Below are 17,275 nucleotides of genomic sequence, written 5' to 3'. Positions count from 1 at the left end.
TATTAAAAATATATATATTGAAAAACATAACTGCAGCGATAAGACATGAAAAAAATGTAATTATTAATATATTATAAATCATGGTTATATAAGTATATTATCATGATTATACAGGGTGGGGCAATAACTATTACCACCTTAAATATCTTCGAATTTACAAGGTCCAGAGGAAAATTTATGTAATAAAAATTATACGGTACGAAGGGGGCTAGCATATGGCGATAATCATTTTTGTCCTGGTGGAGGCGCTTCGAAGATATCAAGGTCACCTTCATTTTTTTAATGGGTTCGGTATGTTTTTTTTCCATAATTTCATAGAGGAGCTTAAAACAAGTACGGAACTCATGACACAAAATTATTGACCAAGATTAAATGTAAATGAAAACGATAAAAAATACATTTTTTTTAATGCAACTATGTTATTTTTTACGTGACGTTTTATCTCTTATTTTATTATTAATGTTTATAAAAGGTGTTCGAAGTGATGGCCATTGCTATCAATACAACACTGGATTCTTCTGATCACTGATTGGCTTGCTCTTCTAATAACGTCGGGAGCTATCGACGCACAGGCTTCAATGATCCGTTGTCGCATGATTTGAGGTGTAGTTGGTTCTTCTTTGTAGACTATGTCTTTTAGGGTTCCCCATAAAAGGAAATCCAGTGGTGTCATGTCGACTTGTTCCTCAAATGAATACATCTTGCACGATTGACTTGTCTATCGATACTACTTTTCATGTTTATCTTATCCTGTGAACTTATTAAGATGGCCTTCAAAGGGTCTTTGTTTTCATTGAAATAAGTTTACGTCACTATTTATTTTCATCGATGTATCCGTTTGAAGAACAAGTTGATCCTCATTTATGAGGAATGTCAAAATCAAAACATTCCGACAAAACATACTAATAAAGCGTCATTTCGTGCATCTTTTAAACGTAAATTTCATTTAATATAAAAATGTATTTTTTATCGTTTTCATTTACGATCTTGTTCAATAATTTTGTGTCATGAGTTCCGTACTTGTTTTAAGCTCCTCTATAAAATTATGGAAAAAAAACATACCGAACCTATTAAAAAAAATGAAGGTGACCTTGATATCTTCGAAGCGCCTCCACCAGGACAAAAATTATTATCGCCATATGTTAGTCCCCTTCGTACCGTATAATTTTGATTACATAAATTTTCCTCTGGACCTTATAAATTCGAAGATATTTAAGGTGGTAATAGTTATTGCCCCACCCTGTATATATAATTATACAGGGTGGCCCATTTTAATTTATACAGTCGATTTTTTTAAAAACTAAAAGAGATACGAAAAAATGTTTCAGACAGACATGTCACGATTTCGAGGGGGACATAAGATGATATGGTACCAATGGTGGTTTGACCTTGAATAGTCGTTTGAAGGTCACGCGAAGATCACCTTCAATTTCTTAAATTGAAACCCCAACTTTTTATTGCAGATTCTTATTCTCCATCGAAAAGTAAGTAACTTTTGTCTGAAACATTTTTCCGAAAAATGTCATCTTATGTCCTTAAAATGTCCTCAAAACTCATCTTGAAGATCATTTAAGGACATAAGATGACATTTTTCGGAAAAATGTTTCAGACAAAAGTTACTTACTTTTCGATGGAGAATAAGAATCTGCAATAAAAAGTTGGGGTTTCAATTTAAGAAATTGAAGGTGATCTTCGCGTGACCTTCAAACGACTATTCAAGGTCAAACCACCATTGGTACCATATCATCTTATGTCCCCCTCGAAATCGTGACATGTCTGTCTGAAACATTTTTTCGTATCTCTTTTAGTTTTTGAAAAAATCGACTGTATAAATTAAAATGGGCCACCCTGTATATATATGATTATCATATATCATCATATATATACGTATATAAATGTATATTGTACCAAAACGCGAAGACGCGCGGGGTATTTGATTACCTCGAAGTATCACGTACAATCGAGTGCATCGATCAGTGCGTGTGTCGCGCTTACATTCAGTGGTCAAAAAATTTCTCTGTGATATTTGAAAAAAATTCTTGCGTTTGCTATAATTAATCGGCACGGTTTCAATCTTGAAAGTCACACGAAAGTGCGGAAAAATAAAAAAAAAGATGAAGAATTGGCAAGTAGCGCGTGTCACGAAAACTTGAGTGAATGCGAACGCCAACGGGCACTGTCAACGCACCCGGCTGTACGACGTGTATCTCTATGTTTTTCATCCCCTCACGATCCTTCGAGAGTGGGAATTTCGATAGTTCCCTGCACTCGAACAAAACCACACAGCCGAGAAAACCAAGACTAGAAACAACCAGGCTAGAGGTAGCCCTCGTTTGTAAATACATTTCGGTAATTTATTCGTGCATGGTTTCCCATTTGGCAATGATGGAAATGACATTACATTTTGTAAGATTCAATTTGAGAGATTATAATGAAATAAGGACACACACACACCCACATCCATACATTACACAGTGTTGTAAATATTTTGTATTTTTTCGTGAGACCGTTCAATGGTCATCAAGTCGATGATTTTTCACGAACGCTTGATCAGGGGCGGTTAAAAGCGCGGTGGCTCGATTTACAAAAAGCCTTTAGTTTTCGATGCTAAAAACTCTAGTCGAGCCTTCGTGAAAGCCCTCCGCCAAGGAAAAATCAATTCCAGCTTTACTGAAAACTTGCAATTAATTTTGATTAATGTGTACATTAAGATTCTTTTCAAAATGTACAAAAAAACTATGATGTATAAAAAGACCGTGTGAAATACGCCGGAGTATAAAGAAGTGGAACGTAGAAAACAACTAGTTAACTTCATAGCATGCAGCTACGAGGTGCAAAGTTTACTGTAAGATAAAAATAATTTATATTTGTATGTCGTCGTATATATATATACATACACATGCACATGCTACAGATTATAGTATAATTATTGTGTCTACACATTATTATATATTTCTCATTAAAATGGTAAGCCATTTCCACCTTGAGGGGAAGGGTACATCTACTTTCGAGGCCGCTATCAAGAATCTCCCAAGTTATTGGCGAATGTACGAGTGTAAGTCGCACGAATGTGGCTAAATTACTGTTGTAAGTAACAGTTACACAAATTACGGGGAGCTCTTGCGCGTAACGTTAATTTTTGCAATATCTTAAATATTCTCACATCACAAATATCACATGAAATTATTTAAATACAATATAATAAAAATTTGCGAAGCTGAAATAACTTCTTTTCCAACGTGATGTATTTGCCATGTTATGCCACATTATTATTCATTATTTACAATAAAATGCTAACTCTGCTAACGAGTTTCGCTAAACGCGCAGAAAACGTTGGCGTTTCTTAATTTTTCATTTTATCGATATATTTCATAAATTTACACGTTAGCGTCGTAACATTTTTGGGAGACGCGCGCAGTCGAAAGTAGGGGATACCGAGACCTTCGAGGTCTCCCGCTAGATTTTAGCTTTTCCGTAGGCGTTAATGTGGACATTGAATACGTTTTATTCAAGTTCGCTGCCGGTTTTAAGTAAGGCGCGTGCGAGATCGTTACGCGTAGGTTTCAAAGTGTCAGCTTTAAGAGTGCCAGCGTCCAACGGACGAAGCGATCGATAATAGAGCGTTTCGCGATAAGCTAACGCGGCTAACGGGGGACGACATTTAGAATTAAGTGTAGCCCTTAGGCGCGCTAGGACATTGTCTTGTAATTTCTAAGTGGCGTAAGTACGTGTGCTTGTTGCTGAGAGCGTGCATACCGCGCAAAGTATGCTGTACCAATAAGTTATGTCGATGCGAAGGCGCGCGAGCACGGTGGATCTCCGGCGAGACGGAATACCGCGTGGACGCGGCACGATAACGTTGTCTGGGATTAGTGATTAAACGTTGTAAGAGTGATGCTTCTTAGACTAAGCCGACTAGGTTTGCGTTTGTTGATGATGGAGCGAGAGCGATCTTAGCCGGATTTCGAGCCGTCCGCACCCTCGGAAAGGATTTCTGATAACAGGACGAAAAATATTCTTGACTAATTTAATCGTATTACAAGTATAAAAAATGTGAAAATTAAACAATTTTTAATTTAAATCAGTAATTGCTATTCTTCTCTCTCGAATTAAATAAGATTGTCTTACTGTCTTCAGACAAGAGTAACATGTACACATTTATGCTTATATATTCTTGTATGCAGAATAATTTGATATTAGCGCCACTTTATAGTAGGCTTTGTCGATGTCGACGCATCATTTTCTCACGGTCGCTCGTCGACTCGGCGCTCCTGCGTCCTTTATTCGGATAAAACGGCCAATATTTATGCGTTGCGATCGAAAATCGGGAAAGTGTTTCCGTTATTTACAATGAATAAGTGCAATACTCTACAAGAAATATTAAAAGATATGGAAATGTAAGTAAGTATATGCAATATACTTACTTGAGAAATAAGATTCGAGATAAGACATTTCCATATCTTTTGCACTTATTCATTGCAAATAACAGAAACACTTCCCGATTTTCGATTGCAACACATAAATATTGGCCGTTTTGTGCAGATTCTACAAATTCTCTTAGAAGAATAGAATAAGATGTCTTTTAGATCTCACAATATTCTTAAATCAAGAATATTTTGAACTTGCTACAAATTTTTATCTAAATCCTTCTGAGAAAATGAATGAGATAGCACCAAGATTATTTGAATCTAGATTTTCGAATTTTCTATTCAAGATTAAAATATGCTTCTTTTCAATAATAAATATGATTGTCGCTATAGCGATCTTATTTTATGATAGATTAAAGAGTAATAGCATTAAGTCGAGAAATCTTTTCTGTGGGTGTAGCGAGAGGGTTGACAATCGTCGTGTACTAGTTATAAAAGACACTGGTCACGTAATCGCGTAAACTATGTCTAAACAAAACAGGAGAACAAAACAGTTTAATCAAACAAGCTTGGAGTTATGATCGATGCCAATGGTAAGTATGAAAATGGAAGGCCAAGTGATAATCAATGATTACATCGCGATTAATCCGTGCACCCTCAGAAAGGATTTCTGATAACAAGACGAAAAATATTCTCGACTAATTTAATCGTATTACAAGTATAAAAAATATGAAAATAAAACAATTTTTAATTTAAATCAGTAATTGCTATTCTTCTCTCTCGAATTAAATAAGATTGTCTTACTGTCTTGAGACAAGAGTAACATGTACAAATTTATGCTTATATATTCTTGTATGCAGAATAATTTGATATTAGCGCCACTTTATAGTAGGCTTTGTCGATGTCGACGCATCATTTTCTCACGGTCGCTCGTCGACTCGGCGCTCCTGCGTCCTTTATTCGGATAAAACGGCCAATATTTATGCGTTGCGATCGAAAATCGGGAAAGTGTTTCCGTTATTTACAATGAATAAGTGCAATACTCTACAAGAAATATTAAAAGATATGGAAATGTAAGTAAGTATATGCAATATACTTACTTGAGAAATAAGATTCGAGATAAGACATTTCCATATCTTTTGCACTTATTCATTGCAAATAACAGAAACACTTTCCCGATTTTCGATTGCAACACATAAATATTGGCCGGTTTGTGCAGATTCTACAAATTCTCTTAGAAGAATAGAATAAGATGTCTTTTAGATCTCACGATATTCTTAAATCAAGAATATTTTGAACTTGCTACAAATTTGTATCTAAATCCTTCTGAGAAAATGAATGAGATAGCACCAAGATTATTTGAATCTAGATTTTCGAATTTTCTATTCAAGATTAAAATATGCTTCTTTTCAATAATAAATATGATTGTCGCTATAGCCATCTTATTTTATGATAGATTAAAGAGTAATAGCATTAAGTCGAGAAATCTTTTCTGTGGGTGCGCCCTGATCTGGCGGCTACGCGCTTTTTTTCTCTGTTCTGTGTATCTTGTATTACGGTTTTAGTTTTAGCGTTAAGGAGAGGAAAACTGATCGTTTGGCTTAAGTTTGATTCGGCGGATCGATTTCCTTTGATGAGAGCAGCATCGTGCGTCTCCCGAGCAAATCGTACGATATAATATACAGTGCTGGCAGAAAGTTCCGGAACGGTTAAAAATCTTGGAAAATAATGATTTAATGGAAAAAGGTTTCAAACAAAAAGCATAGGGTTTAAAAAAAATCTATTAGATGATGATATCTATTTGACCTTGGTATGACCTTGGGAAGCCCGGTCATGGTCAACATAAAAATCTGAAATGGAAACCCCTATTTTTTATTACATATTCTTGTAGCTTAGCTCGAGAGCTTTTCGAAACGCTATAATAAAAATTTTTTCTCTTACGCACTTTCTGACTTATAAGGCTTGAAGGTTACACAGTACCGCCGGTAGAATTACCCAAGGTGTACTGCGTGGAGGTTGCATGGTCGGATTTACACCTCTTTTGTGCGCGCGTGCGTGCGTGCGTGTATGAGTGTGTGTGTGTGTGTGCGCGCGCGCACACACACACACACGCACAAAAGAGGTATAAATTCGACCGTGCAACCTCCATGCGGTACACCTTGAGTAATTCTAATGCCGGCGGTACTGTGTAACCTTCAAGCCTTATAAGTCAAAAAATACGTAAGAGAAAAAACATTTATTATAGCGTTTCGAAAAGCTCTCGAGCTAAGCTACAAGAATATGTAATAAAAAATAGGGGTTTCCATTTCAGATTTTTATGTTGACCATGACCGGGCTTCCCAAGGTCATACCAAGGTCAAATAGATATCATCATCTAATAAATTTTTTTAAGCCCTATGCTTTTTGTTTGAAACATTTTTCCACTAAATCATTATGTTCCAAGATTTTTAACCGTTCCGGAACTTTTTGCCAGCACTGTATATGCATAATGACGGGCAAAAATGTTAGATCTCCCATCACTCTGTCGGGAAGGCAACAATCGGGCATTAAAACGAGATTCCTTTCGTTCGAGTTAATTTGATGGTCGGATGTTTGACGTCTCCGTTGCAGCCATATCAATCGTGTGTGTTAATCCATGATCCAGCCTGCATCATTAACTCGACATAATCTTAAATAATATAATCACAGTGGATCTCTGTCAAGAAAAATGGACTTTTTTTTGTTGTACTCGAATAAGGCAAGCGAAAGTAAAAGGGAACGAGAAATGGCCCGTTACGTTAACTCGCGACAAGAGCGTTTATTAGGAATATTACTATAAGCATTAGTTGAAAATAATTGAAGTTTCCTCCGAAAGCTGACTTAACCCCCTTGGAATCTCGAGGAAGTCGCGGCAAATTTGCGTCGACTTCCTCGAGTTTAAAAAAAGGGAACATTGGAGCGGCCGAACATCCCCATTGCGAGGAAAAACATCCGTTAATTAACTTTCTGCTAATGTTTATAATTATAATTTGCATGGTCGACGCATTGGGGGAACCTCGAGGTCCCACCGTTGGAAAAAGAAAAAAAAGAATGAACTCGCTGTAATAAACCTTCTCTGTATCTACAAGTGCCTGGCGCTTCGTCCGCGCATGTTTGACGTTTTCGATGAAACGATAAGGTTGATCGCGAGTAACGACCTTCAAAATTCTAAAGGGGTGTATAGCTGAGCGAGGGAGCGAGGAGCAAAGTCGAGAGGAAACGTGAGTCGTAGGGAGTCGACGAGTATCGAGAGGTGGCGCGGTCGATAATAATTAATTGTCTAAGGGATCATAGGTTTCTAGGACGGATAGGTACTTGTTAAGGAGTGAGACCGGGTGAGACGAAAGTCGGCGAGTTTCCCCCGCAACTGGGCCGCGCGCTGAAAGTATAAAAACATAAATTATATCTGTTGGAATCTTAATCACACGCCTGGGTGAGAACGGATATTAGATGTAAGATAAGATATATTGTGTACGCGAAACGCATATAAATATATTTATAAATGTCGAACGCGAATGTATATTCCAAACTTTTATCAAAGTTTTGAATATATATATATATACAGGGTGTTTCCTAAGTAAGTAGACAAACTTAAGGAGGATATTCCTTGGCTTATTTTAAGAAGAAAAGGTCATATAAACATATGTCCTAAACTGCTTTGTTTTCCAAAAAAAGTACATCACTGTTTTCGTTCACTTTTCGGATAGCGTGCTTTTGCAGTACGAGTCAACAGTGGTGGGGATGGAGTGGGGATGGTCAATTTTTGAACAGGAAGTTTGCCAATCGATGGATCGGTCGAGGTACTCGAAGACCAAGCCATTTATGGCCTGCAAGATCCCCAGACTTAAATCCAGTAGATTTGTTTCTATGGGGACAGCTTAAATCTTTAGTTTACGCTACACCTATTCAAAATGAAGAAGATCTCAGAAATCGCATAATAGATGGATGTGAAAGAATACGTAACACTCCAGGTATTTTTGAGCGTGTACGTCAATCAATGGAAAGGAGAGTCGAGGCGTGTATCATGGCTGCAGGTGGACATTTTCAGCAGTTACTGTGATGTTATTATTTTTCTTTTTAGTTACTATTTTCTTTTTCGTTATAATTTTTCTTTTTGGTTACTATTGTTTTTCATTTGTTTCATTTGCAATAATACAAACTGTTCTATAATAAACGAAAAGTGAACGAAAACAGTGATGTACTTTTTTTGGAAAACAAAGCAGTTTAGGACATATGTTTATATGACCTTTTCTTCTTAAAATAAGCCAAGGAATATCCTCCTTAAGTTTGTCTACTTACTTAGGAAACACCCTGTATATATATATATATATAAACGTTTTAATGTAATCAACCATCTGACAATGTGTGTGTCGTACGTGATCACAGTATGATTATTTAGTTTCAATTTCCGAGGTCGGCACGAGCCGTGTACGACGTATGTACGTACATGTACATCGTGCGTCTAAGTACCGTTAATAATTGTTCACGGTTGCTTAAAGCTGTCACTAGGCTTATTCTCGATGTCCGGATGGCGAAGGTTGCTCAATCATTCGTATCCGGATCGAGCGGTCGTCGTGCAGGTGTGCGTAACATTCGTTCATCATTCTCCAAGCACTTGGAGCTGTAAACCTGAGAATCCCATATCTGCCGGAATTATCGGCCCAAGTTTGGTTTGCCCAAGCAAACGCCTGCCTGCACGACGTCTCGATTTGGGCAACCGAGCTGTATTTCCTTTCCAACTTGATTTTCGGATTGCACTCTACGTTTTTCCAGAGTTTAGCTTCATAGTCGTCACGTTTCTGTGTGGGACTGAGATCAGTATCACTGTGAGTGTAATCCACGGTGTCTTAACTGTAATCACAATAATTATCATTACTCTGCGGTCTCTTTCTACGTTCTCAATTGATAGCGTACCATTTTTTGAATTATGCGAACTCAAGTTCTTCGCTTCAAGAACACCCCGTCTCACAGTGGGCTAGAATCGAAAAAAGCTGACCAAAAGTCGAATTTTTTCAACTCTTGCAAATCTGTGCATTTCGACCTTTCTTGATTCATGGATATCAGTATTTTCAAAAATGTGAATGGAGTTTCGTAGGAAAAGTTTCCTTCCCATTAATCAACAATTAATAGGAGGCAACGCGTTAATATTCCGAGAAATGAATTATGAATGAGTATAGGCTATAGCTTACATTCTTGTATGCGGATGCAAGTAATTTTGCTTTTTACTCTATAAATAGAATTGAAACTCTTTTCCCAAACAGTTATAACCATTAAAAATGTTTGTTCATCAATTTGTGTTAATCTAAGTTTTTGGTTTCTTAAAATATAAGAAAGAAGTAAAGTTCAATATCATTTTTGTTAAATAGCTGTAAAAGGCTGTTTGGGATTCTTGTTTTATCATCTTGTGTAGGATTCAAACTAAGTATTTCCGTTTGAATTGTGCACACCAACGCACACCTTTGCGTTATATACAGGATGTTTCATTTTAATTTTCATATCGTAATAACTCGAAAATTTGGCGTTTTGGTAAAAACTGTTTGAAATGAAAGTTGTAGGTTTTTAAGTGAAGCATTACATAGCAATACCAGTATGACCTTGATAGTGTTGTCAAGATCATGTACAGATCACCGTGAAATTTTTAAATGCCGCGAAACGTACGACGCGGCGCGGTAGCGACTGTAACTTTCAAGCTTCATAACTTCGAAGTACTTAACGGATAAATACTTTGTTATAGTGTTCTGAAAAGCTCTTGAGGTAAGCTACAAAAATATCTAATGAAAACTGGAGGTTCCCATTTAAAAAATTCAAGGTGACCTTTGCGTGACCTTGGCAACGCTATTCACGGTCATACTAGTATTCAGAAAAAAATGTTTCAAATAAAAGTTATAGGGTTTTATTTGAAACATTTTTTTCTAAAACGTCATGTTTTCGAGGTATTACTTTTGGCCAGCTTTTTTCGAGTTTAGCCCACTGTGCGTCTCTTCAAGACGTCCCAAATATACCTTCACATTTATATTCGATTGCTACGTTTACCGTAACTGTTGATTACGCTAATAATATTTGTACATGTGCTGCAAATCGAATAATGACCAGTTTGAACGCAGAAACGTGAGGGAGAATCAATCGACCACATCCGTGATCTGAAAAAAATGCACTTCTGAGTAGAAGTTCGACACGAGTGAAGTTACAATAACGCGTAGCTCTTAGTCTATCGCAGTGTAGTTCAAATCTTTTAATTATGACTAAACAAATAATTGTACGGAACGCTGTATCATTCTATGGAATTAGGGGATTAAGAGAGGCGCGCGACAAGGGTCGCACGGGCAGGAGTCCGCGTATCATTTTGTGTGTAGAACGTATCGTTAATCGAGATTCAAGGCGGAATCAAGCGCGGAACTTTAAGAGAACTTAAGTCGAGATATTTTGTGTAATGCACACCGACGAGCATCTTCCGACTCGCTTTCCTGTAAAAAACAAGTGCTCGGTTAATTCTGAACCGAGTCCTCTCTATTCGTGCAAGTTATATACGGGTGTCGGCGGTACAATCTGGCGAAGATCTTGCAAAAATCGTCAGAGTTATAGTCAACTGGGACGTTAAATCCTGCGGACTGATCACGGGGATAACTCGTGTTATCGAGCGGCGGGAGAGAAATGAGATCGCGTGCATGTTAACATTAAAAAAAAAAGAAATAGTGCACCGATGAATTAATTAGGCGATTCAACAATTGAACTTGTAGAGGTTTTTGTAAATGACTCTTGAGAATTCCGGCGGTCGTTGCAACATTAATTCATCCGAGTCAATTGGAGCGTATGCCGTGTAATGTAATTAAATACCATGATAATTAAATGCAATTTAACTTTCAGTGTAATAAAAAAAAAGAAAAAAAAGAGGAAAAAATAGAAACACCATCAGCAACGGGGAATCGAATGTGGAGTATCGCAATCTTGTGTATAATGGTATGTACCAAGATTGCTCAAAGATTCCTTGTACAATAAGGAGCGTGTACTAATTTAGTATGACGTTAACGTCGCGACGATAGTTGTAGCGATTACGACTTTCCAGGACGACACTCATTGTACATAGATGCGTATGCATATACATATATATATATACACACCACACCTGCGTTTTGAATAATATCCACGACTGACATTGTCTCTTGAACATTATGTGTGTGTCTAATATAATAGGCAGCAATCGCTCTCCGTGTCGACCATCAATTAATATACAATTCGACGTACGGGTTACTCTTATTTCTTAATCCTCCGATTAATTATGTATAGATTTTTTAGACGATGAAACTTAGTCACGTAAGATTTATTATGGATGGTATAGATTTAATGAGATATAAATAAACTTTGAAATCTATTATTCTCTATTTGTGTCTTCCTGCAAGGTGCACGACTCGTGTGTACGTACTTTGAAGTCGCGAAATCGCTGAGTGATAATTACGAAAATAACTGATCTTTCATCTAGGTTTAATTTATCTTAATTTATGGGTGTTCTAAGAGGAAAGATTACTTTGAAGATGACTGCAGCTTAATAAGCTCCAGGTATGATATACTTTTATTTAGTATTGAATTTAGATAATTTTTGGACCTCAAGCACAATAAATGAAAACACAAATTATTTATTTGTAAGATCTGGAAAGATAGTCGAGACTGACAGGTCGTATAGAGGATCGGAATGAAAACAAGTTGATCACAACAGTAGGAATATTGGCTGTACAGCCTAAGACCTAGGCGTGTGAACCAGGGATCCCGGAGAGTTCGAGTTCAAATCTAAGGCAGTCTCCTAGTTATTTTTCGCCTCTTACAATTCAGAAGTGGGATAAAATCCGCTACCCCTCGAAGACAGTTGAGAGTCATCCGCTACCCCTCGGAGAGGAGGGAGTTGAGAAGCAGCTGGCCGGTAGTGAAGCCTGAACATGGAGGTCGGGACGGACTCAGAGGAGTGAACCAACATGGAGATTGGGAAGGACTCAGAGGAGTGAACCAACATAGAGGTTGGGAGGGACTCAGAAGAGTGAACCAAAAATGGATGTTGGGAGGGACTCAGAAGAGTGAACCAAAAATGGAGGTTGGGAGGGACTCAAGTGGAGTGAACCGACGATTTGGAGACATTCGGGGACGAATGTAATGTCAGGCTGGCCGAGCTGTAAGATCTGGAAAGATAGTCAAGACTGACAGGTCGTATAGAGGATCGGAATGAAAACAAGTTGATCACAACAGTAGGAGTATTGGCCGTACAGCCTAAGACCTAGGCGTGTGAACCAGGGATCCCGAAGAGTTCGAGTTCAAATCTAAGGCAGTCTCCTAGTTATTTTTCGCCTCTTACAATTTAGAAGTGGGATAAAATCCGCTACCCCTCGAAGACAGTTAAGAGTCATCCGCTACCCCTCGGAGAGGAGGGAGTTGAGAAGCAGCTGGCCGGTAGCGAAGCCTGAACATGGAGGTCGGGACGGACTCAAAGGAGTGAACCAACATGGAGATTGGGAAGGACTCAGAGGAGTGAACCAACATAGAGGTTGGGAGGGACTCAGAAGAGTGAACCAAAAATGGATGTTGGGAGGGACTCAGAAGAGTGAACCAAAAATGGAGGTTGGGAGGGACTCAAGTGGAGTGAACCGACGATTTGGAGACATTCGGGGACGAATGTAATGTCAGGCTGGCCGAGCTGTAAGATCTGGAAAGATAGTCGAGACTGACAGGTCGTATAGAGGATCGGAATGAAAACAAGTTGATCACAACAGTAGGAGTATTGGCCGTACAGCCTAAGACCTAGGCGTGTGAACCAGGGATCCCGGAGAGTTCGAGTTCAAATCTAAGGCAGTCTCCTAGTTATTTTTCGCCTCTTACAATTTAGAAGTGGGATAAAATCCGCTACCCCTCGAAGACAGTTAAGAGTCATCCGCTACCCCTCGGAGAGGAGGGAGTTGAGAAGCAGCTGGCCGGTAGGAAGCCTGAACATGGAGGTCGGGACGGACTCAAGGAGTGAACCAACATGGAGATTGGGAAGGACTCAGAGGAGTGAACCAACATGAGGTTGGGAGGGACTCAGAAGAGTGAACCAAAATGGAGTTGGAGGGACTCAGAAGAGTGAACCAAAAATGGAGTTGGGAGGGACTCAAGTGGAGTGAACCGACGATTTGGAGACATTCGGGGACGAATGTAATGTCAGGCTGGCCGAGCTGTAAGATCTGGAAAGATAGTCGAGACTGACAGGTCGTATAGAGGATCGGAATGAAAACAAGTTGATCACAACAGTAGGAGTATTGGCCGTACAGCCTAAGACCTAGGCGTGTGAACCAGGGATCCCGGAGAGTTCGAGTTCAAATCTAAGGCAGTCTCCTAGTTATTTTTCGCCTCTTACAATTAGAAGTGGGATAAAATCCGCTACCCCTCGAAGACAGTTAGAGTCATCCGCTACCCTCGGAAGGAGGGAGTTGAGAAGCAGCTGGCCGGTAGTGAAGCCTGAACATGGAGGTCGGGACGGATCAGAGGAGTGAACCAACATGGAGATTGGGAAGGACTCGGAGGAGTGAACCAACATGGAGGTTGGGAGGGACTCAGAAGAGTGAACCAAAAATGGATGTTGTGAGGGACTCAGAAGAGTGAACCAAAAATGGATGTTGGGAGGGACTCAAGTGGAGTGAACCGACGATTTGGAGACATTCGGGGACGAATGTAATGTCAAGCTGGCCGAGCTGTAAGATCTGGAAAGATAGTCGAGACTGGCAGGTCGTATAGAGGATCGGAATGAAAACAAGTTGATCACAACAGTAGGAGTATTGGCCGTACAGCCTAAGACCTAGGCGTGTGAACCAGGGATCCCGGAGAGTTCGAGTTCAAATCTAAGGCAGTCTCCTAGTTATTTTTCGCCTCTTACAATTAGAAGTGGGATAAAATCCGCTACCCTCGAAGACAGTTAGAGTCATCCGCTACCCTCGGAGAGGAGGGAGTTGAGAAGCAGCTGGCCGGTAGTGAAGCCTGAACATGGAGGTCGGGACGGACTCAGAGGAGTGAACCAACATGGAGATTGGGAAGGACTCGGAGGAGTGAACCAACATGGAGGTTGGGAGGGACTCAGAAGAGTGAACCAAAAATGGATGTTGTGAGGGACTCAGAAGAGTGAACCAAAAATGGATGTTGGGAGGGACTCAAGTGGAGTGAACCGACGATTTGGAGACATTCGGGGACGAATGTAATGTCAGGCTGGCCGAGCTGTAAGATCTGGAAAGATAGTCGAGACTGACAGGTCGTATAGAGGATCGGAATGAAAACAAGTTGATCACAACAGTAGGAGTATTGGCCGTACAGCCTAAGACCTAGGCGTGTGAACCAGGGATCCCGGAGAGTTCGAGTTCAAATCTAAGGCAGTCTCCTAGTTATTTTTCGCCTCTTACAATTTAGAAGTGGGATAAAATCCGCTACCCCTCGAAGACAGTTAAGAGTCATCCGCTACCCCTCGGAGAGGAGGGAGTTGAGAAGCAGCTGGCCGGTAGCGAAGCCTGAACATGGAGGTCGGGACGGACTCAAGGAGTGAACCAACATGGAGATTGGGAAGGACTCAGAGGAGTGAACCAACATAGAGGTTGGGAGGGACTCAGAAGAGTGAACCAAAAATGGATGTTGGGAGGGACTCAGAAGAGTGAACCAAAAATGAAGGTTGGGAGGGACTCAAGTGGAGTGAACCGACGATTTGGAGACATTCGGGGACGAATGTAATGTCAGGCTGGCCGAGCTGTAAGATCTGGAAAGATAGTCGAGACTGACAGGTCGTATAGAGGATCGGAATGAAAACAAGTTGATCACAACAGTAGGAGTATTGGCCGTACAGCCTAAGACCTAGGCGTGTGAACCAGGGATCCCGGAGAGTTCGAGTTCAAATCTAAGGCAGTCTCCTAGTTATTTTTCGCCTCTTACAATTTAGAAGTGGGATAAAATCCGCTACCCCTCGAAGACAGTTAAGAGTCATCCGCTACCCCTCGGAGAGGAGGGAGTTGAGAAGCAGCTGGCCGGTAGTAAAGCCTGAACATGGAGGTCGGGACTGATTCAGAGGAGTGAACCAACATGGAGATTGGGAAGGACTCGGAGGAGTGAACCAACATGGAGGTTGGGAGGGACTCAGAAGAGTGAACCAAAAATGGATGTTGTGAGGGACTCAGAAGAGTGAACCAAAAATGGAGGTTGGGAGGGACTCAAGTGGAGTGAACCAACGATTTGGAGACATTCGGGGACGAATGTAATGTCAGGCTGGCCGAGCTGTAAGATCTGGAAAGATAGTCGAGACTGACAGGTCGTATAGAGGATCGGAATGAAAACAAGTTGATCACAACAGTAGGAGTATTGGCCGTACAGCCTAAGACCTAGGCGTGTGAACCAGGGATCCCGGAGAGTTCGAGTTCAAATCTAAGGCAGTCTTCTAGTTATTTTTCGCCTCTTACAATTTAGAAGTGGGATAAAATCCGCTACCCCTCGAAGACAGTTAAGAGTCATCCGCTACCCCTCGGAGAGGAGGGAGTTGAGAAGCAGCTGGCCGGTAGCGAAGCCTGAACATGGAGGTCGGGACGGACTCAAAGGAGTGAACCAACATGGAGATTGGGAAGGACTCAGAGGAGTGAACCAACATGGAGGTTGGGAGGGACTCAGAAGAGTGAACCAAAATGGATGTTGTGAGGGACTCAGAAGAGTGAACCAAAAATGGAGGTTGGGAGGGACTCAAGTGGAGTGAACCGACGATTTGGAGACATTCGGGGACGAATGTAATGTCAGGCTGGCCGAGCTGTAAGATCTGGAAAGATAGTCAAGACTGACAGGTCGTATAGAGGATCGGAATGAAAACAAGTTGATCACAACAGTAGGAGTATTGGCCGTACAGCCTAAGACCTAGGCGTGTGAACCAGGGATCCCGGAGAGTTCGAGTTCAAATCTAAGGCAGTCTCCTAGTTATTTTTCGCCTCTTACAATTCAGAAGTGGGATAAAATCCGCTACCCCTCGAAGACAGTTGAGGGTCATCCGCTACCCCTCGGAGAGGAGGGAGTTGAGAAGCAGCTGGCCGGTAGTAAAGCCTGAACATGGAGGTCGGGACTGATTCAGAGGAGTGAACCAACATGGAGATTGGGAAGGACTCGGAGGAGTGAACCAACATGGAGGTTGGGAGGGACTCAGAAGAGTGAACCAAAAATGGATGTTGGGAGGGACTCAAGTGGAGTGAACCGACGATTTGGAGACATTCGGGGACGAATGTAATGTCAAGCTGGCCGAGCTGTAAGATCTGGAAAGATAGTCGAGACTGGCAGGTCGTATAGAGGATCGGAATGAAAACAAGTTGATCACAACAGTAGGAGTATTGGCCGTACAGCCTAAGACCTAGGCGTGTGAACCAGGGATCCCGGAGAGTTCGAGTTCAAATCTAAGGCAGTCTTCTAGTTATTTTTCGCCTCTTACAATTCAGAAGTGGGATAAAATCCGCTACCCCTCGAAGACAGTTGAGGGTCATCCGCTACCCCTCAGAGAGGAGGGAGTTGAGAAGCAGCTGGCCGGTAGTGAAGCCTGAACATGGAGGTCGGGACGGACTCAGAGGAGTGAACCAACATGGAGATTGGGAAGGACGCGGAGGAGTGAACCAACATGGAGGTTGGGAGGGACTCAGAAGAGTGAACCAAAAATGGATGTTGTGAGGGACTCAGAAGAGTGAACCAAAAATGGATGTTGGGAGGGACTCAAGTGGAGTGAACCGACGATTTGGAGACATTCGGGGACGAATGTAATGTCAAGCTGGCCGAGCTGTAAGATCTGGAAAGATAGTCGAGACTGACAGGTCGTATAGAGGATCGGAATGAAAACAAGTTGATCACAACAGTAGGAGTATTGGCCGTACAGCCTA

This window comes from Ooceraea biroi, chromosome 13 (assembly GCF_003672135.1).
Source record: "Ooceraea biroi isolate clonal line C1 chromosome 13, Obir_v5.4, whole genome shotgun sequence".
NCBI classification, from domain to species: Eukaryota; Metazoa; Arthropoda; class Insecta; order Hymenoptera; family Formicidae; genus Ooceraea; species Ooceraea biroi.
This window is presented reverse-complemented; position numbering follows the sequence as displayed.